Source organism: Bubalus bubalis, chromosome 23 (genome assembly GCF_019923935.1).
Source record: "Bubalus bubalis isolate 160015118507 breed Murrah chromosome 23, NDDB_SH_1, whole genome shotgun sequence".
NCBI classification, from domain to species: Eukaryota; Metazoa; Chordata; class Mammalia; order Artiodactyla; family Bovidae; genus Bubalus; species Bubalus bubalis.
In genome coordinates this window covers 26316833-26344324 of record NC_059179.1, presented here as the reverse complement: position 1 = coordinate 26344324, position 27492 = coordinate 26316833, and the positions used below count along the sequence as shown (strand labels likewise).

Below are 27492 nucleotides of genomic sequence, written 5' to 3'. Positions count from 1 at the left end.
TAATAAATCTTAGGTATGAGTATACCAACCTGCTGAGTCTAAGAGTTCTTTTCAACTAGCCTCCATACTTGAGGATCATCCTGTCTTAGAGACCTCCATCAGAGCCTCATTCTTCTCATAGATTTAATAAATCTGGGCCACAGCATCCCATCACTTGTTAAAGAAACAGCACTTTTTGTATCCAGTTGAAGATCAGCTTTTTTTTTTTCTGCAAGTGGAAAAATAGATACCTCTTAAAGAAAAAGAAGCTAACTTTAGCTAAAAGGACAGGATTTATTTTCCTACCTATTTAGGTTGTAAAACACTATCATTATTTGCACACAAGTGTTTAATTGCTTTGGTAATCTTCCTTGGCAATCTGTGGCCACAGTATCTGGAATTCATTACAGGCTGTGAAGTTTCATTTGTTTTAAATGTGCTGCTTTTTGATTTCCCCAATTGAATGAGTGCCCTCTTGTTGTTCTGTTATGGGAAAGGGTAAATAAAAATGCCAACCAGCCTTTCCCAAACCATCCATCATGCTTTACTACCTGTGTCATAATTCTTGCTTATTTTCAGTACTGCTGAATGGTACTCAATTCCCTGCCCAGAAAAACCTACATTTTTCTCTTCTTCCCTGAATGGCACGACTAGAGGTGCTGTAAGCTTTTCCCAGGTCATCCCTGGGGTGGCTTTAGAGCAAGCTTTTCCAACAAGTGTAGGTATAATTGGCAATCAAGCAGAGCATGAATATACTAAGTTGCCTATTAAGTCTGAAACAACTTTACCTTCCTCTCTCCACTGCCTACCAAATCGCAATCAATTTATTTACCAAGGACACTGAAAACTGGGAATTCCCTCCAGAGCTCTCAGCAGCAACCAACCAAAAATAGACATCCTCTAACTCTCCTGCACATTGCTACTTGTGATTATTCCAATCTGTTTAACAGAAGCTTGGAACATTGTCTAAACAAAAGGTCGCTCTATATTATTGTCACATATCTATGGACATTAGAATCTTCTACTAAATTTTAAGATACACATCTCAGGCTACACTCCCATGACATTCTGCTTTTGTAGATCTAATGAGGGAACCCAGGGGTGCATTTTTTTTAACAAGTTCCCCCAACATATGATGAGAATTTAAGGAAATCTTAACTGTAATTTAGGAAAATGTCAGAAAGAGAAACATTCAATGTATTTCTCTCTCTAATACATGATTATCTTAGAGAGGTGAAGAGGAGAGGCAATAAACAAACTCAGAAGTTACGGCTTTTCAACTCAAGAACTTTCAAAAATGTGCAGCAGGAAGACACAGGAGGGAAATGAACTGAACTTTGGAAATTATCTCTTCCCTTTTCCTCCCATTCTTCTGTGAATCTGTATAGATTTTCATCATCTCAGAGCCTCTAAATAGAACTGTTGCTTTTTTCTTCTAAACATCACAGATAAATAGTTTGTTAAAGTTTGGTTGTAAGAGAAAGCTGAGTCCTCTACGGACTGCCTAAGAAACAAAGAAGGGGAACAAAGAAGTTAAACCTATTTGCCCTCATGGCTTTTATTATTAAGGAGAATAAGCAATGCACAAAACTGTTATGTAATTATAACGCATAGAAACAGATCCGACTAATCCATCCTGGGCCACACATGGTTTGATTTTTTTTTTTTAATAAAATATTTCAGCTAAATTGATTTGAGACCCTTAAGACAACAACTTTTAGGAGTTGGTGGTCGTTTTTTAAAACAGAAGAAATCTAGTCTTTTCATTCTTCCAGTTGGTTGCCTGATGCATCAAGACAGCTGCCCAGGATACACCTCACTTAATTGTAATTGTTATTTATAAGTTTGTGAAATCTGGAGCCATCACTTAGAGTCTTGTTTGCTCCAAACATCTCTTGGACACTTAGTAACCTTCCTTTACTTACATGCTTTTTGCTTATTTTCTTTTTGTCCTCATGCCCTAGTGGCTCTCCTCTCTCTCACTCTTGAGTTCTCTCTCAGTCTCTCTCACATCTTTTTTCTTCTTTCCCCACCACCTCTCCTTCTGACTTTGCATAAAATAATACAATAATGGAAAGGGCTGCCTCAATCATTTGGCCTAACTACAGTAGACCCAGTTGAGAGATTTGCTGCATACCATCTGTGATATTGTGATTTATAATAAGAAATATATATTTGGTTTAATTCCTTAACTTGGGATATCTGATTTTCTTTAACAATAATCTTCTGATGTTCAGACTATTGGCCTTTGGTCACAAAACTTCTATATAACCTGGCTCCTCCCCTCACTGCCTCAGAGCAGTTCTCTCTGGGTTACTTGAGATGTTATCTCCTGAGCTTGAAGTCCTCAAATTTCCCACTGAATAAAACATAACTCTCAAATTTTAGGTTGTGATTATTTTTTAAGTCGACACCACTTAAACGTGCCCTAACTTCTCCAGCTGTTCTTTGAGCATAGTGTACTTTGCTGAAGTCTGGATACTCAGAATTTTCCTGGTGCTCCAGTCTAATATCTGAATCTTGAGAACAAAGCACAACCACTTCCAGGATCTATCTTTCTCCCCTACCTGTGGTCCTGCAGCATTGTAAGCCTTCATGGAGAAAAGCAGAACATTTTCCCACAGAACTTCGTACAAGAAGAACTGTCCTCAAATTGCTTCAGTGGAATACATTTTGATAAAGAAAATATCAGAAACCTCTCACATTGGTCTTTCAGTTCCACAAATAGGTCATGCTTGTTAAACATAAGAAATCTGAGCTTGATGTTTCCTGGGGCTTCCATAGGTGACTACTTCACTGCATTCTGCTGCTGCTGCTGCTGCTAAGTCGTATCAATCGTGTCTGACTCTGTGCGACCCCATAGATGGCAACCCACCAGGCTCCCCCCGTCCCTGGGATTCTCCAGGCAAGAACACTGGAGTGGGTTGCCATTTCCTTCTCCAATGCGTTAAAGTGAAAAGTGAAAGTGAAGTTGCTCAGTCGTGCCCGACTCTTCATGATCCCATGGACTGCAGCCTACCAGGCTCCTCTGCCCATGGGATTTTCCAGGCAAGAGTACTGGAGTGGGGTGCCATTACCTCAGTTCAGTTCAGTTCAGTTCAGTCTCTCAGTCATGTCCAACTCTTTGCAACCCCATGAATCGCAGCATGCCAGGCCTCCATGTCCGTCACCAACTCCCGGAGTTCACCCAGATTCACGTCCATCGAGTCAGTGATGCCATCCAGCCATCTCATCCTCTGTCGTCCCCTTCTCCTCCTGCCCCCAATCCCTCCCAGCATCAGAGTCTTTTCCAATGAGTCAACTCTTTGCATGAGGTGGCCAAAGTACTGGAGTTTCAGCTTTAGCATCATTCCTTCCAAAGAAATCCCAGGGCTGATCTCCTTCAGAATGGACTGGTTGGATCTCCTTGCCTAGTCTTGCTCAAATGTCACCTCCTTAAGGGACTGTTCCTCTGTGTCTTACAAGCTGTGGGATTTACAAAGCAACTTCATGTCTCTGAGCTTCTGTTTCCTCCTTTAGGAGAGAAAGCTAAAATACTACCTCCTTCAGTGAGCTTTTCTGAGCATTAAATGATTTAAAATATAATACTCTTAGAACTTCCCATAGTCAACTCTATCATTACCACTATTATTATTGTTATTATTTGAACACTTGCTTTCCTTCCTCACAGTCATTCTAACAAATTTACCTATTTTCTTCAAAGCATTATTATAATATTATCTCAAATTACTGTTCACTGCCATTCCCTGTTTACTTGTTGATTTTCAATAACCTTCAACCTGACAGGTAAATGTCATAAAAACGCACTTCTGTCTCTGCATGACTGCATTCCCATTGATTAGAATGGCCTCTGGTGCAAAGTAATCAGTCAATACTATCAGTTAAATGAAGGGATCCTTGCACAAATGAATGAAAGGTAGGCTCCAGAGTATTACCATATCCCTAGCATTCCCTGGCCTATGAAAACATTAACTGCATTTCCCAATTTTTGAATTTGGGAAGCTTTTGGCCATCCTAGACTTCATGGAATCAAAGGGATCTGTGTTCTAAATTTGGTGTGAATATTCCTCATAATATCTGTGTCAGATTAGGAGAGAGAGAAAGAAGACAGTTACATTCAAAACTGAGGACCATCAATCTAAGAATAGGACCTAGCAAGTGTATTGAAAAGCAATTAAATAGCTCCCAAAAGGAAACATGGAACACCATCGTGCAAACATAAACACTGGGCTATTTGAGGCGAGTTTGGACTGCAAGGAGATCCAACCAGTCCATTCTGAAGGAGATCAGCCCTGGGATTTCTTTGGAAGGAATGATGCTGAAGCTGAAACTCCAGTACTTTGGCCACCTCATGCAAAGAGTTGACTCATTGGAAAAGACTCTGATGCTGGGAGGGATTGGGGGCAGGAGGAGAAGGGGACGACAGAGCATGAGATGGCTGGATGGCATCACTGACTTGATGGACGTGAGTCTAAGTGAACTCCAGGAGTTGGTGATGGACAGGGAGGCCTGGCATGCTGTGATTCATGGGGTCGCAAAGAGTCGGACACGACTGAGCGACTGATCTGATCTGATCTGTCTAAAGAAAATTATCTAACCTTGAATTCCACACATAAAAAGAAAATTAAAAAACAAAATTTAAAGTATTCTGTCTAAATAAACTGTCGTATTTTATACAATGGAATATTCTGAAGCTCTCAATAAAAGAATAAGATAGATCTTTATATGGCTTGAGACATATTTGTTAGCATTTTTGAATAAAATATTCAGAGTAGTTAAGGAAATTGAATGTTTTCTATGGTGGAAATATACTCAAACTATGAATATTTACTTTCTCCACTTGTGTATATGCACGTTGCATGGGTGTGTGTGTGTGTATACATGTATAAACAAACAGGACAAGGTTTGGAAGAATGCACAAAAAAGTAACAGTAGTGGTCATCCTCAGGAAGGATCAGAGGAGAACAGAATTGCTTAAGGTAGTCTAAGTGGTCTCTGGCTTTATGTGTAATGTAAATTTTTTCAACAAAATCATATTCATGCCTTCTTTGATTGATAAATTGTTTTAAATGTAAAAATCAAAAAAAGAGAGCACATTTTCCACATGTGTGGAAATTGCCCTGAAAATTCTGTTTGCATATTAGACTTCTGTATGGTTAACACAACCACAATAGATATTAGCACTACTTAACTGAAATGAACATAGTTTAGCACATATTATCCTGAATACAACTATGCTATATTGAAATGGGTGTGACTTACTTTTTCAGGTACATACAAACATCTGTTTATAAGTTATACAATTTAGCAGCAGGCTGTTAGCAAACTGGTATTTCTCCCCTACAATCTATTTTTCTGATTCTTTATTAATGAAGATCTTTTTTTTTTTTTCTATTTTAAATTTTGGGGCTTCTCTTTAAGTCTCTAAAATTTCTCAAAGGTTACTGATGGTTTCAATATGAAACTATTAATGTTTCTCTAGACCCTTGAGTTAACTTTGCCTGGGTGTAGAGATACAAGTTCATTTGACTATTGCTGAAAATAAAATGTATTGCTCCTTCTACATTGGACTTTGGGGCTTTTTAAATTTTTGTTTTGTTTTTGGTAATGAGAAGCAATGCTTGTTCTGTCTTTTTCAACCGGGAACAGAAGTACTTGGCAAAGACTGCAAAAACAGGAAGTGCAGGTTTGTCTCTGTTACAGTAAATATACTATTTGCCCCAAAGGGCTGTGCTATCTCCTGATTGTTTTCACTGAATTGCAAACACGTTAGTTGCCCTACCTGTTTCAAAATTCCCAGTTGATTTAGGCCTTTGTTTAGGTTGGGCCTCTTTCATCTCACATAATTCCCCCCTCTTTTTTTTATGGAGCTCACTGTCAGCACCCCAAGATGCGACACGGGTTTCCTCAGTTGATATATCCCCTTTCCTTGCCCTTCTGGAACACTTGTGAAGGAGTGTATGGTCAGATTTTCAGTGTTTAATCTTCTATCCCTTTTGAGCCACATCCTTTCTGAGCCACTAGTTTAAAAATCCTTCTTTTCTATGAATCTTTTGAAATCTGGTCTACCTCTCCCTGTTACCTATTATTAAGTCCTCCCTGGTGTGGTGACTTTCTCCCAGGGTTCTCATAGCCTTCAGAGCACCAATTCCATTCTTCCATCTTTCATAACCGTATCCCGAGGGGCAGTTACATTTACTGCTTTCTCTACCTCTGACACTGTCAGATGCTCACTTTGATTCGGATGAAATTTCCAGCTGATACGTGTATAACTGATGTCGGCTAGTACCATGGTATTTGGAAATGTTCGTTTTTTTCTTTTACTTTTTTCCTCCCCTGGTCAGAATGTCCATTAGTAATCATCATTAGTGATTTCATTGTCCATTTCTATCTACTTTTAACCTTATCCAAAGACCATACCAGGTGCAGGGCCTGAGACTCTTGACAGCCGTATGTAAAGATTTTCCCTCAAACTGGAAAGCAAATGGAATTTTTAAAAAACTGACTGTTTATGTTCTTAAGAAGAAAGATTTTTGTGTCTCTCCCAAGAGATAAGCTGCAATAAGGAAGAAGAAATGCAAAGACTGAAAATCCTCTGGTAAATGTCTCTTTAGCTTAGAAATTATTTGTTACTATTTTTTTCTGTATTTTTATGAAAGAATAAGAAAAAACAGCTGTAACAGAGACTGATATGTATTCACTACTCCTATGGCTCTTTTTATTATCAGGTTTTTCCCAGGTTTTTGAAATATAATTGACATACATTGTATGAGTTTAAAATATATACCATGTTGATTTGATAAAATCATATATTCCAAAATGATTGCCATCACAGTGTTAGCTATTCCTACTTCTTTTTTCTCCCGTGTGCACATCTATGTTTTGTTTTCTAGCGGCACTTGCAGGAAGGACGCCATGCAGCTAGGTTCAAGCCATTGGAATGTAAATGATGTGATGTCCGTGATTTCAAACCTTGCTCCTGTAAAACCTCCTGCTTGATCCTATAATCTCTCTTGCATTGCTTTTGCCTGAATTCAGAGGATAAAGGGGCTAGATCCAAGAGATGATGGCACAGTCACATGATAAAGGAAGCTTACATTCCTGCAATACATATGGAGCAGAGTACTTATTCTGCTAGCTAACCCACTTCAACCCAGTATCTGCCTTCACAGCCCACCCAAAATATGCTTAATGACTTTAAACTATTGAATCCAGGTTTTATCTAATTCACATACTTTTATCTAATTCACACACCCTTGCTCTCCCTGTTATATTTTTTCCCATTAACCACAATTTGCTTTGTTAAGTTCTTTCCATCCTTGACTTTCATGGTATCATCGGTTATGGTTCTCCTTTTACCTCCTAAGGTTCTCTCTAGTATCTCTTCTTTCAGTGTGGGTATTCATGAAGTTTCATCACCACCTACTCATCACTCAACAAGCTCTCCTTGGGTATTTAATTCCATTTCTATATTTTTTAAACTAACATTTAATAACTCATTTCAAAATGTGGTCCCAGTTTCTAACTTCATGTTTTCTGATAACATGCTCTTTCTCTGTCCTGTGTACTGTAATAGTGTACTATTTAACCTCCAAGGGATATGCTACATCTTGCATCCCTCTTTTTTTATGGACAAGTTTCTCTGCCTTTCATGATCAAACTCCTATTTTTGTCTCAAGCAAATCAGTCACCATTACTTCTCTGATTGTCCCTCCCATGCAGAACTAGGAGCTCTCTCCTCTATGATCTAACTGTAACTTCCACTTATATCCATTGTTATAGCAGGAAACACAATCTCTTGTACTTATTTACTGCAGTCTCTACCAAGGCTGTGAATTATTCCAAGGCAGGTTTCATGTCTTACTCATTTGTATGTACCCCATTTTCAGCATAGCATCTGCCATAAAACAAGCACCTAGTGAAGATGGTTTGAAGCATTATGAAATGAAATAATAGCTTACTAAACTCTCTTTGAATAAATATTGAAATTTGGAAGAATTTCCTGTTCTGGGCTACAGTATAGAAACAACTCATACAACTTTTAGTCCTCCATCAAAAATGTTAAGGAGAACATTTGTTGTTAGTTCGAAATGTTGTGGATTGGTTGGTAGCTGTAGTAAATACAAAGGGGTTTTGCTTCCAGTCTAATCCTGGAAGTTTCTGTGAGAATACTGAATTCCATAAAGTATTTGAGTTTTAAAACATTTATAGTACCTTCACAGAGACAGAAGTATGATGGGGACATGCCTATATTCTATTTTTATAGTTCTCTTATTTTATTTGGGGATCAAATCTTGATATATTGGTGTGCTCCTCAGAAAAAGCTAGATACAAAAAACAACCAACAAGCCAACAAAAAACACCTGAAACAGCACTTTATACAATAAAAATGCATTTATACTTTATCTTACAGTAAAGATAACAAATCTGGATGCTCTATCTAGAGATTTGAAAAAAAAAATGAGAAATATAACTCTGTAATTGAACATAGGAGAGTAAAGGTGAAAGAGTTTTACTTAACCTGCCCCTATTACTACCCACCTTGGTTTTAAGATGGGCAACACTTAAGTACAATTCCACTAAGACCTTCCTTATAAAGAGATGTATCACAGCAAGAATGGGTAGTTAAGGGAAATTCCAAAGTAAAAAAAGACAGTAATAGTAGCCATACTTTACACAGTAGGAGAACTTTGGGTAAGTCAAGGCACCACAATATGATATGTAATGAGCCATATCAATCAACAAGTGTAGGCAATACTGATATTAACCATGTCCAGAAGAGGACTTGTTCAAATAACTCCCCTTCCATGAAGTCTTTCTTGGTTCTTCCTCAGTTCAGTTCAGTTCAGTCACTCAGTCATGTCTGACTCTTTGTGACCCCATGGATGGCAGCACACCAGGCTTCCCTGTCCATCACCAACTCCTGGAGCTTACTCAAACTCATGTCCATTGAGTTGGTGACACCATCCAACCATCTCGTCCTCTGTCATCTCCTTCTCCTCCTGCCATAGTCTTTCCCAGCATCAGGGTCTTTTCAATAAGTCAGTTCTTGTCATCAGGTGGCCAGAGTATTGGAGTTTCAGCTTCAACATCAGCCCTTCCAATGAATATTCTGGACTGATCTCCTTTAGGATGGACTGGTTGGATTTCCTTGCAGTCCAAGGGACCCTAAAGAGTCTTCTCCAACACCACAATTCAAAAGCATCAGTTCTTCAGTGCTCAGCTTTCTGTATAGTCCAACTCTTACATCCACACATGACTACTGGAAAAACATAGCTTTGACTAGATGGACATTGTTGGCAAAGTAATGTCTCTGCTTTCCTACTCAGAAGCAAATGTTACCTCTTCTGAGCTCAGTTGTATCTGGATTCTGCTTCTCTAGTGAAATGGCACCCCACTCCAGTACTCTTGCCTGGAAAATCCCATGGATGGAGGAGCCTGGTGGGCTACAGTCCATGGGGTCGCTAAGAGTCCGACACAACTGAGCGACTTCACTTTCACTTTTCACATTCATGCATTGGAGAAGGAAATGGCAACCCACTCCAGTGTTCTTGCCTGGAGAATCCCAGGGGCGGGGGAGCCTGGTGGGCTGCCGTCTATGGGGTCGCACAGAGTCGGACACGACTGAAGCAACTTAGCAGCAGCAGCAGTGATATTTACCATCAGCACTATGTCTCATGTTCCCATATCTTCTAAGCCACTCTGAGAAGTCTTTGAGTTCAGGAATAGTATCTAATTTTACATTTTGATATGATCAATAGCAGCTAGGATTGTGTCTGATGCATTTTGGTGATCAACAAGCAATTTATTGAACTTACATTAATAACCGGTTCTTTCTTGTAGGTCAGAATGAAGTCTATAAAGAAAATTATGACTCATCTCTCTCTCTACACATACAAATTTCTTAGTATGAAAATTTAAGAATACTTATCATACACACACCTTTGTGTGCAGTAAAACTTCCATCAGGTTTCTGCTGGAATTTAATAAACATTTATTGAGTAGCAACTGAAAATGAAGAATTTAAAAACTGGTATTCAGAGTCAGCTTTTTGCAACTTCAGAGCCTTGCCTCTGACAAGATTGAATTCCTTTGTCATATAACACTAACCACTTGGCAATGATGAAGAGAATTTCCTTAGTTAATTGTGTCTGTATGTGGATCCTAGTGTAATTTAGAGAAACAAATGAGTACTTGGAAGATCCAGATCCAATGGTCTAGGCTAAGATTCTCTACAGATGGAACTACTAGGGTTTTTATCTGTGTACTCTGGTTGATTTAAACAAATGTTGAGTAGAAACAGAAAGCTGGTTTGTTATCACGGAACACGGGTGATAATGACTTTGGGATCAATACCTGCTGAATCTTTCTCCTTCTTCTCCCTAAACATACAGATGCTGCTCTATCAAAGCAGAACTGTTACAAAAGAATTGATTTCTCATTTCCAAACACACGTGGCTTAACTTGCAACCAATTGTGTCAGCTACCTTAAGCCCTTTTCCTGGAGGAAGAGGGCTGTAAATAAGTAAATAAGGGGACTGTGTTCTCCTGCCTTCATGAGAATGGATTTCTGGGCTCCCTTCTTCTGCAAAAACTGATGCAGTGTGTTCTGTTGCTAGCCTCATGCTGTAAATAACATTTTGATTTTGGGCATCCTGGTGAAATATACTTAAAAGTAAATTAGATGGGGCTCTAGGCAAAGATAAATTTGGAAGTGGGTACCTGCTATGGCTTTGCACTCTGTTGCCATAGGGCTATGCAACCCAAACTGTATTCCTCTTTAGGCCATAAAAAAATAGAAATGTGTGTTTGTAAATTACTTTGTGGATTTTTTTTTCCATTGCTACCTCATGCATGGCTTTCCTGGGGATGTCAACAGAGTCAGTTAGCAAAATAAAGATAGATGGCAAGGAAATAATCCTGAAGGTTTTTTTTTTTTTTTTTTTTTTTGCTGTTTTGGATTTTTTGCTATGCAACTATTATAGATACTCAATTGTACTCATCTTAAGCAGAGATTTTGCCATTAGTTTTCTGCTCTCTTGAGAACCAATTGGCATCCTTTGCCTTAAGAAAGGCAAGATGTTTTTATTAGTGGGTGACTAAGCACTTTTATACTCTGTCATGCTTTTCAGAATTTAAGGAAAATGAAAATAAACTAGGCACTCAAAGTGCAGGGAAGAAACAAAGGTACCAGAATATCTGGTGTGGAAACTGATTGCAAAAACATCCTCAATTTTTCATCCTTCCCTATACTCATTTCCTCTGCAATATGAACTTCACGGTTCCTTTCATCAAAGGTTGGAGACTATTTCCTCAATCCTTGAATGTGGGTTTTGTGATGTACTTTAATAGAATGAGACCAACAGTAATATAGGGAGCCAGTGATGAGCCTAGATATCAACAGATCTCATGGTCTAAAATCTGTATTCTACCAGAACCCGGCCACGGTAACACAAACATGTCTGTTCTTCTGTGGGGATGTGAGAGAAGGCATGGAGGAGACCCTAGCAGTTCCAGTTAAGGCTATTTCAAAGCATCCTGTAACAACCCAACCTGAAAAGACATGAGAATGGCCTTCTAAGACCAGCAGAGCTGCCTTGTCAACGCACAGCGTACAGCAGTTGACTGAATGAGTCCATCCCAGACCAAAAGAATCAGCTCACTGAGCCATGCTTGAAGCATTAAACTGTAGAATCATGAGCCAATTAAATGGGAGCTTTTTAAAGCAATTTTGTTTGGGGTACTTTGTTATGCAGAAATAACTAACCAAAATATGTCCAATAATAAAAATAGAATTAGCTTTTGAGTTAAATCAGCTGGTGCTCACATTCTGGCTGTAGCATGCCAATGACTAGGCTAGGGGAACATTTAACTTAATTTCCTCATTTGAAAATTAATATCCACATTTGTATTGTTTCTAAGGGATATAAATGACACAGGTAAAGCATTTGATCCTCAGCAGATTGTGCTATTATAAATAAAAATAATTAGGGATGAAAAAGAAGAGAATTATAATGAGAGAGTTAAGAGAAGAGATAAGAGAGAAAAGGATAGTAAAGAAAGGGGGAGAAAGACTGAAAAGCTGGGGATAATCTGAGGCAGAGAAAATTGAGGTGGGAAGGTCATCTTCTCCTTCCTTGAATGGTTGCTCCCCTTCCTGTGGTTGCTCTCTGTGTGCATGTAAAACAGCATTGGATTAATAACAGCTAAAACACAGCTATCATTTATTGAACCCACAATATGGTTTAGAATCTCTGCAAAGGTTTTCAGCAACAATATTTCATTGAATCCTCACATTCTTCCTATTAGGTAGTTATCATTGTTTCTCTCATATTACAAAAGAGAAACTAAGGCTTAGAGTATGTAAGAACCTGTCCAAGACCACACAGCTAATGAGGGACAGGCCACAAGATGAGTTATGTGTGATACTAGGCTCTTAAGTGCCACGGAGTACATATTTTCCTTAGAAAGCCTGCATTTAATGGGTAATCTGAGTTTTACAAACCTATCATCATGGACCAAGAAAAGCTTCCTTTTTAATCAAGAAAGCTTTGCAAATCAGATATATCTTAAGTGCACATTAAGCTCCATAAACCAGACAGTTTCTTGAGAATGCATTAAGCAACATGTTAGGTTCATCTTTTAAACATCAGGGTACCTGGGGGCTTAGTTGGTTCTCAGTGACAGTTCCTTTGTCCTCATCCTTCTTTTTGAGGAAAAAAAGAAGCCTTTGCATTAGAGCTAGAATTTGCAAGTTGGCAGAATATATATTCTGTAGCCATTAAGGCAAGAACTAGAATTTTATATGAAACAGGTCAGAAGCATAACATTGAATTAGACCATTGAAACCAGTTACTTGATATTTTAACTAACACATTTGCTATTTGACATCGTTCCCCAACTGGAAGAAATGTAATCTAAAACAAACTCAGAAATCCAGAGAGATTTTGCTCTCACATGTTGAAAGTGAAAGTGAGGGGCTGAACGTGTTTTATTTCTAAGCTTTGGCTGATTCCCACCATCCTGTCATTTTCTTTACTCCATTCAGCACGTGACTCTATCATCATGAAAAAGAACTTTAGTGAAGAACTTTCTTGGTAGAAATTTGTGTTGCAAAAGATTACACACATCTACAACACAAAACTGTTGAGGTTTTTTTCAGGATGTGCGTGCGTGCATGCTCAGTTGCTCAGTCATGTCGACTCTTTGTGACCCCATGGACGGTAGCCTGCCAGGCTTCTCTTTCCACAGGATTATCCAGGCAAGAATACTGGAGTGGGTTGTCATTGCCTCCTCCAGGGGATCTTCCCAACACAGGGATTGAACCCATATCTCCTGTGTCTCCTGCATTGACAGGCGAATTCTTTGAGCTACATGGGAAGCGGTTGAAAGTAATTTGAAATAGGCACAGACAGACACACACACACACACACACACACACACACACACAGCACTGAGTTTGATTTTTAATCTCAGGGTCTTATTTGGGTGATCCCACATTTGGAAATGTTAGTCTGCCTTCAAAGAAAATGCAAGTCAGAATTGTGATGAAGCACCATAATTTCCAGCAGCTAAGATGAATCTTGCACTGGACAAAGTTTCAAGAGGCCCATCTTAGACAAAGTCAAATGGGCTAACAAAATTATCCTCCAAAACTTTTTATGCATATATCAGAGTAATGTTTTCTCAGAGAGAAAGAGATTCTAAGCACAGCAGGGTCTGAATTGATGGCAAGACCATTACACAGGTGATTATAGCAGAACCAAAGAAAGAGAAAAGCATCCTTCATATATTTCAGAACCCCAAATTCAATAGAAACTTAAGGCCATTTCAGTTGCTTTTCTTATATTTTATCTTGGGATTGTCTTCCCACGACTTAACCAAAAACTCTTCAATATTCAAAGCATGCTTAAATACAATACACAATTTTGCCTTCTAGAAAGAGTTATACAGCAGATCCCTTCATATGCATTATTCATTTTTAAGCTGAACTTTACAACTAAGAAGATCTTAAAATACAAACCCTCCTGAAAACCACAGCCAGATTTTTATTCATTTAATTGACTTAAACACAATACCATAATTTTATAAAACTAGAAATCCGTCGTAGTGCAGTGACAGGTCCCAAACTTATTAGGCTACATGTCCCATTTAGAAAAGGGGCATTTCTCATGTTCCAACTATTACCTAAGTTCTTTCACGTTCATTTAATTCTAATAACTACCCACTATGGTAGGTATCACAGTCTCCATTTGAGGCATAAGAAAATGAAAGACAATAGCTTGCTTATGGATCTGTGACACTAAATTGGAATTCCAGCCCTTATCCACATAGGTCCCAATTTCCTGTTCCTTCCTGGGTGTCATGTGGCCTTTCTGAGCATATATGTTATTAAATATCCTCCTTGTCTCTTGAGAACTGAAGAAGTGATTTGAATGAAGTAATCTGATACTGGCTTGTTTCTCACAGTTTTACTTTAAAAGAAATTGTGTTTGATTCCCCCCTATCCTGTACTTTTCTATCATGTTGTCCTTGTTTCTTCTTGACCCTGATTTTCATACTGTCTGGAATCTGTTTTCCTAAAAAAAAAAATTACATTTTCTATATGCAAACAATCTTCTCACTGCTCCCTGAAGCCCTAGAGTTTTGCTGTCACTTTTGAAGACAGATAATAATCCAGTGGCTACATAAATAGCATTGTACCCAAAACAGGCCCAGGAAACCGGTGAACCATGAGTAAAACAAGAACAGCAATGAAACTCCAAAATGCAGTTATTAATTCATACCATCAGGATTACTGCTTTTTGTAAAGATATTTTTAATGAGGAAAGATAAACAAGGCTTTTAAAAATATATGCCATTTTAATTCTGGATCATTGATTTTTAATGATTTCCAAGTTTTCTTATAATTTTTTTTTTGCTAAGTGTGAGAAGATTGTGTTATATTACTGATAGGAGCAGAAAGGTCTTGTGCTTTCTTTGAGACAAGGGATATTTATATATTGTGTATTTTTCATTATGCAACTGTTATCACAAACTCTCCAAAGGAAACCTGTGTATATGGATAAGTGCATATCATTTTAACTACTATAAGCTCCACAGTGTGGGAGGAGGAAAACTCTGTATTCTAATTGCCATTGAAAATATGGTTTGTTACAGCTCTTAAGAGAACTGAACATGCCATGTCATACAGGGCCACACAAGGTAGCACCAAGGTTGGTCAGGAGGTAGAAGGGATTTGAAAAAAGTATGGGGGGACAATGATTATGGTTTTTAAGGCAAGAAATGGGTAAAGCAAGGTAAACAGGATGAGAATTGGTTAGTGTGAATAATTCCATCGGGCTGCAATTTCAGTAGGGGCTGTCTCGAGTTGTCCGGTACCTAGGCCTGGGCTGATCAGGTCAGGTCAGAGGAATATCGGCTTCACATGTAAACATTCAATAAAGAAGGTGATTGAGGGATATGAACTTTGGGTCATTGGTTTGCACATGAAAGGTATGTTCAAAAGGGACTAATTTGCTGTCTCTAGGAATTAGCTAGCCGTGGCAGAGCCTCTCTTTTCCCAGTCAGCCAAGTTCCTAAGATGTTAAAGCATCATAAAAGACAGAAAATGAAAAACAAGATTTATACAGTCACATAATATGTATATATTACATGAACGAAAAAATAAATAAGTGGCTGATTTCTTCAGCTCAGCATTACAATCTTTGTTCACATCTTCTCTGACCTTTCTGAAAATGAACAAATGATTTCAAAGAGAGCTAACTACAAATTTTTCTCCAACTTTTCCTCTTAAAATGTTACCTGCATTATTCAAGTTAAAGAGGGTATCATTTTGCATTTTATCCAAAAGCAAAAATGAAGTAGATGGACATATATGGATCTGAAAACCAGAGTTCCTCTACTCTCTATTATACATAGGTACTATGTTGAACTTGGGTGATCCATTTTTCTTTAAAATCTCAGATTACCATTTACTGAAGAACTTAAACCCTCACAAAAATAAATGTTGGTGTCATTAAGACAAAAACATCACCAACCCACATTGTAAGCTTTCAGGGAAATGATTTGAAGTGTATATCAATATTTTAAGAAATAAATGAAAGAGAAAGATAATTATTTTAACTTCTGGAGACCTTTAAGTACTGTATGATACACATTAAAACAACCAAATACTAACACTGTTATGGGGGACTTTGTTCACATAAATAAATTCACAAGGACAGTTTAATAACATTTGCAATTAAAATTATCCTCTGGCACTGGAAGGACGGCTTTCAATTACATGTAGATCATTGGATTCATTTAATTCATATGACTTGTAAATTTGAGAATCTGTGCTTCTAAAAATAAAGCCATGAAATCTTTCCTGAATATACACAACTCCATTAACAACTTCCTTAATTAAAATTATCAACAGTAAATACTTTTGATTACAGTTGCTATATATCATAACTTATTTAATGTTTCATCTATTTTATATAGGGCTTCCCTGGTAGCTCAGACGGTAAAGCATCTGCCTACAATGCGGGAGACCCAGATTTGATCCATGGGTTGGAAAGATCCACTGGAGAATAAAATAGCAAGCTGGGGGTATAGCTCAGTGGTAGAGTGCATGCTTAGCATGTATGAGGTCCTGGGTTCAATCCCCAGTACCTCCACCTTGGACTTTCCCAGTGGTCCACTGGCTAAGACTCTGCACTTCCAATGCAGGAGGCCTGGGGTTTGATCCCTGATCAGGGAACTAGGTCCCACATGCTGCAACTAAGACCTAGGGCAGCCAAATAAAATTTTAGGGCTTCTCTGATAGCTCAATTGGTAAAGAATCTGCCTGCAATGCAGGAGACATGGGTTCGATTCCTGGTTTGGGAAGATCTTCTGGAGAAAGGATAGGCCACCCACTCCAGTATTATTGGGCTTCCTTTGTGGTAAAGAATCTGACTGCAAGTGAGAGACCTCGGATCAATCCCTGGGTTGGGTAGATCCCCTGGAGAAAAGAAAGGCTACCCACTCCAGTATTCTGGCCTGGAGAATTCCAGGGACTATATAGTCCGTGGGGTCGCAAAGAGGAAGGACAGCTTTCAATTACATGTAGATCATTGGATTCATTTAATTCATATGACTTGCAAATTTGAGAATGTGTGCTTCTAAAAATAAAGTCATGAAATCTTTCCTGAGTATACACAACTCCATTAACAACTTCCTTAATTAAAATTATCAACAGTAAATACATTTGATTACACTTGCTATATCTCATACCTTATTTGATGCTTCATCTATTTCATATACCATCATACAGGAATTTTCAATTATTGACTTCATCTTCACATATTCAGACTTAATAATCATGCTTATTAGAGTTTAGCTGCCTTCTTTAAAGCGAAAAACATACACTGTATTTTGCTTATAAGCAATTATGTATAACAGAATCCAGAAGTTCTGTTTATTTTTCTGCACCAAGTCAGGAGGTCATCAAATCTCTTTTGTCCATTGTTTGGAGCCAAGACCGTATAAGGAGAAAAGATGTCCTGCCTTAATGGAACAGAGAAAGACAGCACTAGGTGGTCCTAGTATGGTGGGAGGATTTTATCTATTATTAAGGATCAGAGGTATTGAATTCAATTATGTAAATGAATGTTAATTGAGGGAAAAAAAAAAACCAGACAGCTGGTCAACCTATTTCAGTAGACTAGCTAAGATGGGAAGGATCACGAAATGCCAGATGCCCATCAGACAGGTTCAGAATTTGATAAAAAATGCACATGGGGTGACACTAATGAACAAAAGTGAAATTTTGAAAATTCTCAGCTGAATGAGTATGGCTGGAATTTGCTGTCAGAACAAGAGAGATCTACAGTGGAGAACTTGATTCCGATGGAGAAAAAGGTTAATACCACAAAGAGATATCCTTATTGCCATTCTGTAGCATTGCCAAATAAGCAGTGGCACATATCTAAGGTCAATAAGTAGGTATGGTTTTAGAGCAAGTCTTTGTTCACCTTCAGTGAGATTCCTGTGTATCCTATTAGTCCTTTGGTGTATGTGGTTTTGACTCCCTGGCAAACTGGCAAATGATACCTGAACTTTAAAGTGACTGTATTAATTAAAATGGTATCTTAATTAGAGAAACAAACAGAAGTTTATGAAGCATGCTCTACTCCCTTTCAATTAAATGATTTAATGTCATTAACAAGAGTCCTTCTTAAGATTATTCAGGGGAGGTCCAGGGATTTGGTTATAGCTGGCCATGCATATGTCACATCACCAGAACTCTGTTTACAGGAGGTCCAAGCAAATTTCTGGAAGGAACTCCTCCTAGGGCAAGTGATCTGTAGCTACTGCACTGTGTTTATCATTGCAGGTGAGGCTGAGTTTAGCATATTACTTTTCACATAAATAGTCTGTTGTCTAGCCACTGGGGACATTTGCCTAGAGAGAAAGGAAAGCAGAAAAAGGAAAATGCTAAAAGAATCTCTCTCTAAACGTCCATGGACCATTGATCTCAGAACAGTGCTAACAGTACTGGCACTGTGGCCTCAGCAGCATTTTTAGTGGATTTATATTGACACCAAAGCCTTTGACATGCTGGCATTAGAAAGAGTGACTAAGGGTTAGAGAAAATCTCATGTCTTTCTCATTAAGTGTAGAATTGCAGCCAACAAAAGAATTTTCAAAGAGGAGCAGGTGTTTTACTTATGTATATACTGTATATAATTCATAGGATATCACACATACACATACCACTGAGAGGTCATATAATAATTGTGTATGTATACAAGACTGCTGGATGGGGGAGGCTGGTGGGCTGCCGTCCATGGGGTTGCACAGAGTCGGACACGACTGAAGCGACTTAGCAGCAGCACAAGACTGCTATATTAGAGTGTTGATGGAGTGGCACTTTCTCTGTTGTAACAGAAAGCAAGATACAGGTAGACTATTCAGTGGCTAGAGGATTAGAATATGTAAGTGTAAAAACATTCAGATTTAATCAAATCTCAAATGATAAAATGTAAAAGGAGACTCTAGAGCTCCTTGAATTATGAAAACCTATTTTGAACTGGAGACAGTATTTTTCTTTCAGGAGAAGAGTCATCAAAATAAATTGACTTTCTCTGGGAAGATTTTTATTGTTCTTGTGATCTTGTTAAACATGGCCCTTCTGTTTTTCCTGCCTATAGAGCTGAATGTCATAGGGTACTCACTTCCCAATAGAAGCATCATTATATATTCCACATTATTTTGTCAGGTAGGGTTTAATTCTGTAATTTCTTGTGTTATCTTTCCCTGGTCTCAGTATCAGGGCAACACTGGTCTTATAATTTGGGAAGTGTTTCCTCCCCTACTATTTTTGAGAAGAGTTTGTGAAGAATTGAGATTAATTCTTCCTTGAATATTTGATAAAGTCTAATAATCAAGACATCTAGGTCTAGTTAATATTTGAGTTATTTTTTTAAATTCAATTTATTTATTATAGGATCCATTTAGCCAATCTCTTCACCAGTCAGTTTTAGCTATGTCCTTGTAGAATGTGTTCATTTTATCTGAGTTATACAGTTTGTTGCCTTTTAATTATCCACTGTACTCACTTTATAGTCCTTTTATTTCTAGACAACTGGTATTAGTATGAAATGCTAATGTTCTTTCTTTTATTTCTGATTATAGTTGAGTCTTCTTTTTTTTGGTATATCTAACTAAAATTTTTCATTAGTTGATCTTTCCAAAGAATCAGTTTTTGGTTTCACTTATTTTCTTTATTTCTTCTATACTCTTTTTTTTTCTATTCTCTATTTCAGTAATTTCCACTCTGATATTTAGTTCTTTTCTTTTGTCATCTTTAGTTTTAGTTTTACTTTTTTCTCCAGTGTCTTAATGTAGAGGTTAGGTTACTTATTTGAGATATTTCTTCTTTCCTAATACAGGCATTTCCAACTACGAATTTCCCTCTAGGAACTGCTTAATTCTTAGTTCTTAGCTATATTTCACAAGTTTTGTTATGCTGAATCTTCCTTTTCATTTATCTCAAAGTATTTTATAATTTCTGTTTTGATTTCTTCTATAATCCATAGGTTAATTAGAAGTGTTTATTCTCCTCTTATTTGTGAGTTTTCCAATTTTTTTCCTGGAAATTATTTCTAATTTTATTCTATTTTGGTCTGAGAATGTACTATATATGATTCTTAATCTTTTAAATTTATTGAAGAAATAAATGTCTAAAGAAATGTGGACCTTTAGGTGAAGAAAACAGAGAAAAGGCAAGACAGGCATACACATGAGATACTCACAGAATATGAGCAAATTATGTTAACTATAAGGTTTTTTTTTTGTAAGTTCCACCTAAAGATAAGGCGAGCCTGTGTGTTAAAGCGGTAATGAAACTTTCTGTAAGAACCAGAGGAGATATAGCCCAGGAATACAACAGTAAAGGAAGTTTTTTTAACTATCAAAACACACCTACTGTAGCAAAATCTTATGAACATTATAACTATGGGCATTATTTCAAAATTTTTAATCCCTCCATAATTAGTAGACTGTAGTAAGAGGTCAGAGGTTAAGCAAATCTTACTCTTTACTTGTACGTGTAGTATAAGCTATACTATATGCTTACATAGAAATAACATAGCTCTCATTCATGGCAGTGGTCATAGAAACAATTGCGCATCTGGTCTGTGATTTTTTTATTTCTATTTCTTTACAAGCATTAGCTCCGCAGGCCAGGAACTATATATTGTTTGGTTTTTATAATTTTTTATGCTATGTATCAATATATCCCTAGTATCTAACTCAACAGTAGGACATGGTACAAGTGCAATACACATACCTTGTATAAGGAGGTGAATGGAACATGGGTTAATTAATGGATGGATGAGTATACATTTTTTAAAAATCACCAGTCATCTTTTTTTGGTGTATGTTAAATGTGAGATGTTTGAGGTCATTTTCTATTGTCAAAATCAGGAAGAAAAAAAAAAAGCAAAACACTTGAATTTCTAGTCCATGAATTGCAAAAATGTCTGCAAAATATCTGTCTTTCCAGAGGTTAGTGTAACTCAGCAAACAAGAGGCCTTCCTGGAGACAGGTTAATGTGTCAGTTATCAAATGAACTAACCATGTCCACTAGGACCCTATGGAAAACTTTCTAAGAACTCTCGCCTTTAAATAACCATTAATAACCATTTTCATCCTTAATGAAATACAGATAATTTTCCCAATGCAAAACTGCTGAGCACCATTTTTCCAATTCATCAACGTGCAAAGCTAGTCTATACACAAATCAATTCAGAGGGTATGCAGAGGGGAGGAAAAGTGAATACCAAGATGAAAATATCCATTAAAAGTGCAAAGTGCAGTAATGATTAGGAGCCTTTACAACTTAACTCTCAACTCTCACAAATGGCAGAAACCAAATTTCTGAGTAATCCTCCCTAGAGTAGGTCAAGGCAGAATGGATTAGTTGAAGGTGAATGGACAGTAATGTGGTCTGATTGATTGCCCTCAGTATGCTTCAGGCACCCCAGAGGGTCAAAGCAGCTTGGTCTGATTGGTTGCACCATAGGCTGTTTTGTCAGAAATTCAAATGAGTGGAGAAACCAAACACACTTACACTTCTCAAGGACAAGCTTTGTTTGGAAACAGGAAGTAGGTACCTTGCAGATGTCAAACAATGCATATGCGTGTATCCTAGTATTATCAGTTTACTTGCAGAAATTTGTCTCCCTTAGCAACAATCCCCTCTACTCTTCAGCTATCATTCAATCCAGTTATAGGTGGATTTCATCTTAGCATTGGCACACAGGTTTCATTTCTTTATATATCTATATCTATATATAGATATATATATATATATATCTCATGCAGCCAACTTTGAGAGGTATTGTGTAATCTTGAGACTTTGCTCACCGGAGCCAGGATATTTCTAGCAAGTGCAGACTCCAAGGACTAGTACTTAGTATGAGACTAGGACATGCCTGGAAGAAGTGGGGTTCATTCCAGGGAGGGAAGCTCCAGATGCTGGTATTGAGGGAGGCTAACCACAGAGCACAAAAGTCATGGCACATAATGAAGCAATCCTGGCCAGGAGTAGTCTACTAGAGAAAATGAGAGGTGTGTGACAAAAACGGTTCAAAGAAGCAGGCAATTAACACTAAAGGTGGCAGTCTTGGGCAAGAGTACAGTCCTAAAAAGCATCTTCTTTCCTTCCTCCCTCCATTTACTCACTCAACCAAAACATGCTAAGGTATTTTATTTGACAGATATTATGGATATAATGAATTAAACAAATGTACTTCTTGCTCTCATAGACCTTACTATCTAATGGGTGAGACATTTACATATTAAATACACAAACAGATGCATCATGAACTGTGATTAATTTTAATTATCAGAAATTCATGGGTCTGTGAGTGTGATAAGAAATCCTGATGTAGCCTGCTGGGTATGGTGAATACTCACCAACTTCTCTAAGGAGATGTATGAACTGAGATCTGAAGAATCAGCGAGAAAATGAGGTTGAGGAGGCATTCAAAGTTGCCAGGTAGGAGATATTTCTACATTTGAGAAATGAAAAGAAGGCCAGAGCATGAGAACTACAGAAAACAGAGGGAGATTGGGACAAGAGGCTGGATAGGAAGCAGAAACTGATCATTCAAGATCTTGTGAATCATGGTAAGATTTTGCTTTTTATTCTAAAAGCATTGGGAAAATAATGAATGCTTTAAATGAAATGACATAATTAGACATTGTGGTTTTTTTTTTTTTTTTTTAAACAGATTACTGTGTTTGACACATGGACAAAGAATGGTGGGTCATAAAGGTGGAAGGAAATGGAATGATATAATTCTGGGGACCACTTAGAAAGCTTTTTAAAAAATTTGCTTTCTGGATGAGAAAGGATGGCAGTGTGTCTGAGGATGCTATAGTAGAAGAAGCTGGAGAGAAGCTGATATATTAGAGGAGGTAAGATGAAAAAGTCATGGTAGATTGAATGAGGTGTGTGGGTGGTTGATGGAGAGCGAAGTGACAGAATTACTCTTCAAACTCTCATTGAAGAATGACCTAGTTGATTGCATGCTTTACTAACATAATGAACAATAGAAGAAGAACAGATTGACACTAGACAGAGCAGAGGATTGAATTCAGTTTGGGACATTTTTAATTTGAATTCCTTTGACACATCCTAGGAGAAGTGTGTGGGGGGGGTGGGGTGGGGGGAGGAAATAGCTGGAGGTATAAAACTGCCTATAGGCTAACTCAGTGCAAAGATACAGACTAGTCTCATAAACTTGGGAGTCATTTGCATATACATGATAGTTGATGATGGAAGCCTTTGGTGGGTGGGATATTGCCTAGAGAATGAATAGAGGTTGAGAGGGGAAAAGCACTTGGAACCAAGCCTTGAAAAATGTAAACATTTGAAGTTAGAAAGAAAACAGTGAATGAGAAAGAGACTAGAAGTAGCAAACTGAAAAGAAGAAAAGGAGGTGGGCATGATACATCACACACAGCGAGGGAAGAGAGTATTTTAAGAAGGAGGGTGCGATCAACACTATTGAGAGCTGGTAAAGAACTAAGAAAGATGACGATTGAAAAATGTTCATTTCATAGTGACATGGAGGTCCTCGGAGACTATAAATTGCTTTTTTAGTGGAAGTTTTTGTGGTTGTTGTTATTGCTGTTTTCTCTCCAGATCAAAGGATCTCTTTCTCTCACAATCAATAAACCTATTGCCTAGTAGATTAATGAATTAACCAAGATTTTCAGCAAAAAGAAGGTTTTTAAGAAATAAAGTAGGTGGTAGATAAGGAAAGTTAGGAAGATAGAGTATAGGGATACTTTAGAAAGCTTATTAAAAATAGATGCCTGCATACAACCTCTTTTGATTTTCAAGCAAAAAAAAAAAAAAAAAAATCTATATAGCAGGGAAAGAAGACCTCTCTGTGGTAGGTAGTCAGTCTCCTTGCCCTTGTAGAGGTCTCTCCCCTAAGTCGGGGCTAGTCCATTTGATTGACTTTGGCTGGTGAGGCATTATGTGAAGGAAGCAATAGTTTGAGAAGTGCTTATCTGTTGGGGCTTGTTATCTGGGAGTGCTCCTTCTTGGAACCCACCTGCCAACTGTAAAGAAGCCTTGTGGCTACTTGGAGATGCTCACAGGAAAAACTGAGACCTGTCGCTGAAAGCCCCAGCTGAGCTTACCGCTCCAGAGAATGTCAAGTGAGTGAGGCCATTTGGGGACTTATTAGACAACCCAGGACCTCTGCCAAACCCACTTGAGACAGAAGAACTGCCCCCACTGGGTCACAGACTCATGAAAAAAATAATGCCTTGTTTTTATTTAAGCTACTAAGTTGTGGAGTAGGTGTGTTATGCATCAATAGGGAATGAAAGAGTCACCATTTCAGCAAGCTCCTGGGTGATTCTAATGATACTACTCCAGAACATAATCTATTAGTCCATTTCACTGGATTGGCCAAAAACTTTGTTCCAGTTTTTTCATACACAAAAGCCCAAAAGAACTTCTTGGCCAACCCAATACAACTGCCACCATCTTCCATCGTGTTCTTCCTCCTCTTTGATCTCTAGTTTCTGTTCCTCTCAAGTCTACCAGGAAGCATCAGAGATGAGAAGGTTGAGCAGGAACCTGGTATCTTTCCTCACTAAAGGTGCAACAGCAGGTAACTGATTTCATTCTTTGAGCCTCAGTTTCCTCATCTCTAAAGCATAGAGGGCCATGATTCCACTGCAGGGAAAGGTGAGGAGATAGGTGTGTGGGATCCGGTATTTAGGAGACATTAGCTTCCTTTCTCCTATTGCCAGTTATCCTTTGTCTTTGAAGTACTCATTAGTGCAATTATCTAGTAGATTTTACTCATATTTAACATTTAGCTTTATTGTCTTCATAGTTACCTACATTCATAAAATTTAAGGGTTGACTATGCCAAAGTCTTTGACTGTGTGGATCACAATAAACTGTGGAAAATTCTTCAAGAGATGGGAATCCCAGACCACCTGATCTGCCTCTTGAGAAATCTGTATGCAGGTCAGGAAGCAACAGTTAGAACTGGACATGGAACAACAGACTGGTTCAAAATAGGAAAAGGAGTTCGTCAAGACTGTATATTGTCACCCTGTTTATTTAACTTATATGCAGAGTACATCATAAGAAATGCTGGACTGGAATAAACACAAGCTGGAATCAAGATTGCCAGGAGAAATATCAATAACCTCAGATATGCGGATGACACCACTCTTATGGCAGAAAGTGAAGAGGAACTCAAAAGCCTCTTGATGAAAGTGAAAGTGGAGAGTGAAAAAGTTGGCTTAAAGCTCAACATTCAGAAAACAAAGATCATGGCATCTGATCCCACCACTTCATGGGAAATAGATGGGGAAACAGTGGAAACAGTGTCAGACTTTATTTTTCTGGGCTCCAAAATCACTACAGATGGTGACTGCAGCCATGAAATTAAAAGACGCTTACTCCTTGGAAGGAAAGTTATGACCAACCTAGATAGCATATTCAAAAGCAGAGACATTACTTTGCCAACAAAGGTCCGTCTAGTCAAGACTATGGTTTTTCCTGTGGTCATGTATGGATGTGAGAGTTGGACTGTGAAGAAGGCTGAGTGCCAAAGAATTGATGCTTTTGAACTGTGGTGTTGGAGAAGACTCTTGAGAGTCCCTTGGACTGCAAGGAGATCCAACCAGTTCATCCTGAAGGAGATCGGCCCTGGGATTTCTTTGGAAGGAATGATGCTAAAGCTGAAACTCCAGTACTTTGGCCACCTCATGAGAAGAGTTGATTCATTGGAAAAGACCCTGATGCTGGGAGGGATTGGGGGCAGGAGGAGAAGGGGACGACAGAGGATGAGATGGCTGGATGGCATCACTGACTTGATGGACGTGAGTCTCAGTGAACTCTGGGAGTTGGTGATGGAGAGGGAGGTCTGGCGTGCTGCAATTCATGGGGTCGCAAAGAGTTGGAAACGACTGAGCAACTGATCTGATCTGATAGATGTACTTAGAAGATATCCACAGGGCTTCCAAAAGGGTTAAGGTTTCTTCTCAGAAAATCAGCGGTACTAAAATGCTATCTTGAAGCAAAGCAATCATTTATGCTGAAGTCAGGTAGGATGGGGGATCCAGGACGAATGCCTTTCTACCCCCTGCGCCATCTCTTGAAGGTTTCAAGCACTGGATTTTGCAAGAAAACACTAGAAAACTGCCGGCTGTAGAGGCACTGAGGGGAAACCAAAACTCCTATTATATTCCTAAACTCTTCTTTTCTGCTTGATCAACTGGCAGCATCATTCACCTATTCAAGCCATCAGTAGGAAATTTTGATACTCTGTCCCTGAGGACAAATCTAGAATAAACTGTCAGGAGCCAGTAATGGTACTGGGCTCTCAAACAACTTGTGTCCCCAGGCATTTCTCAGGATGGATAAGGAACTTGTGAGACTCATTGTGTTTTCCTTCCCCTCCGAGTCCTCAGTGACCTGTTTTTGTGGCTGATCACTGGTGGTTCCGCCTCAGGGTTGTTCATGCAAGTGACTGGAGAGAGCACAGGCTGCAATCTAATCAAGCTAAGGGCTACTTGGCTGAGAATTTACTTGGCTTTGCATTATCTGACTGCCCTTGGTGATATACATCATAGGATACTAGATAACTCAGGGAACCTACTGGGAATTTGGATTACTGGGGAAGGGGAAGAAAGTCATAGTCTTCTAAAAAGTGCTAAACAGAGGCTTTGTGAAATCTGCTACCAGCTGGCTAGTTTATCATATCATCCCATTCACTTGACACATGCTCCTCTAACAGGCAAGAAGGTGACAAGGCTGCCATGAGTCCTAGAGAGACAAAGAAGGTATACAGGATCACACTAGAATTTGTCCCACTTTTAAAATTTTTTTTTTAAGTGAAATACACTCAAGAGGTTGGTCTAAAAAGTTTTTCCAAATAATCCCTGATTACCAAGCAGATTGAGAGGTGCTGTGATATCACAAAAAGGTGGAAATATTATTGAGTCTACTCAAAGTTTATTTTTGAGACATGTGCTTGCATGCTCAGCCATGTCCATCTTTGTGCAACCCCATGGACTCTAGCCGACCAGGCTCCTCTGTCCATGGAATTTTCCATGCAATAGTACTGGAGTGGACTGCCATTTCCTCCTCCAGGGGAGCTTCCTGACCCAGCAATCAAACCCATTTTACATGCATTGGCAGGCTGATTGTTTGCCACTGAGCCACCCTACCAAGAGATACTTATTATGAGTGTTATCTCCACGTTGCCTCCTCTTCTAGCCTTTCAGGTACTAATAGGCAAATTATTTATTCATCCATTCATTCATTCACCTTCCACTATGTGTAGACCCTGTTAGATGCTAGGATATAAAAATGAATATGATATGGTGAAATAAACAGGCTAACAGGGAGGAAAGATATATTATAATAGAAGTTCATGTAAGTGATAGTTCTGAGAGCTGAGTGATTAATTCTGCCTGAATCAGTCAAAAAGTCT

General features: G+C 38.4%; 1 long non-coding RNA gene and 1 other non-coding gene across 10 annotated transcripts in view; one reads left to right on the top strand and one right to left on the bottom strand.

Annotated features, from left to right (window-relative positions):
- LOC123465304 overlaps window positions 1-27492 on the bottom strand; it is a 410488-nt gene that overhangs the window by 117318 nt on the left and 265678 nt on the right. The gene's annotated exons all lie outside the window — the stretch shown is intronic.
- TRNAA-AGC lies at window positions 16569-16640 on the top strand. The gene has a single exon. It is a non-coding gene; the product is annotated as a tRNA-Ala (tRNA).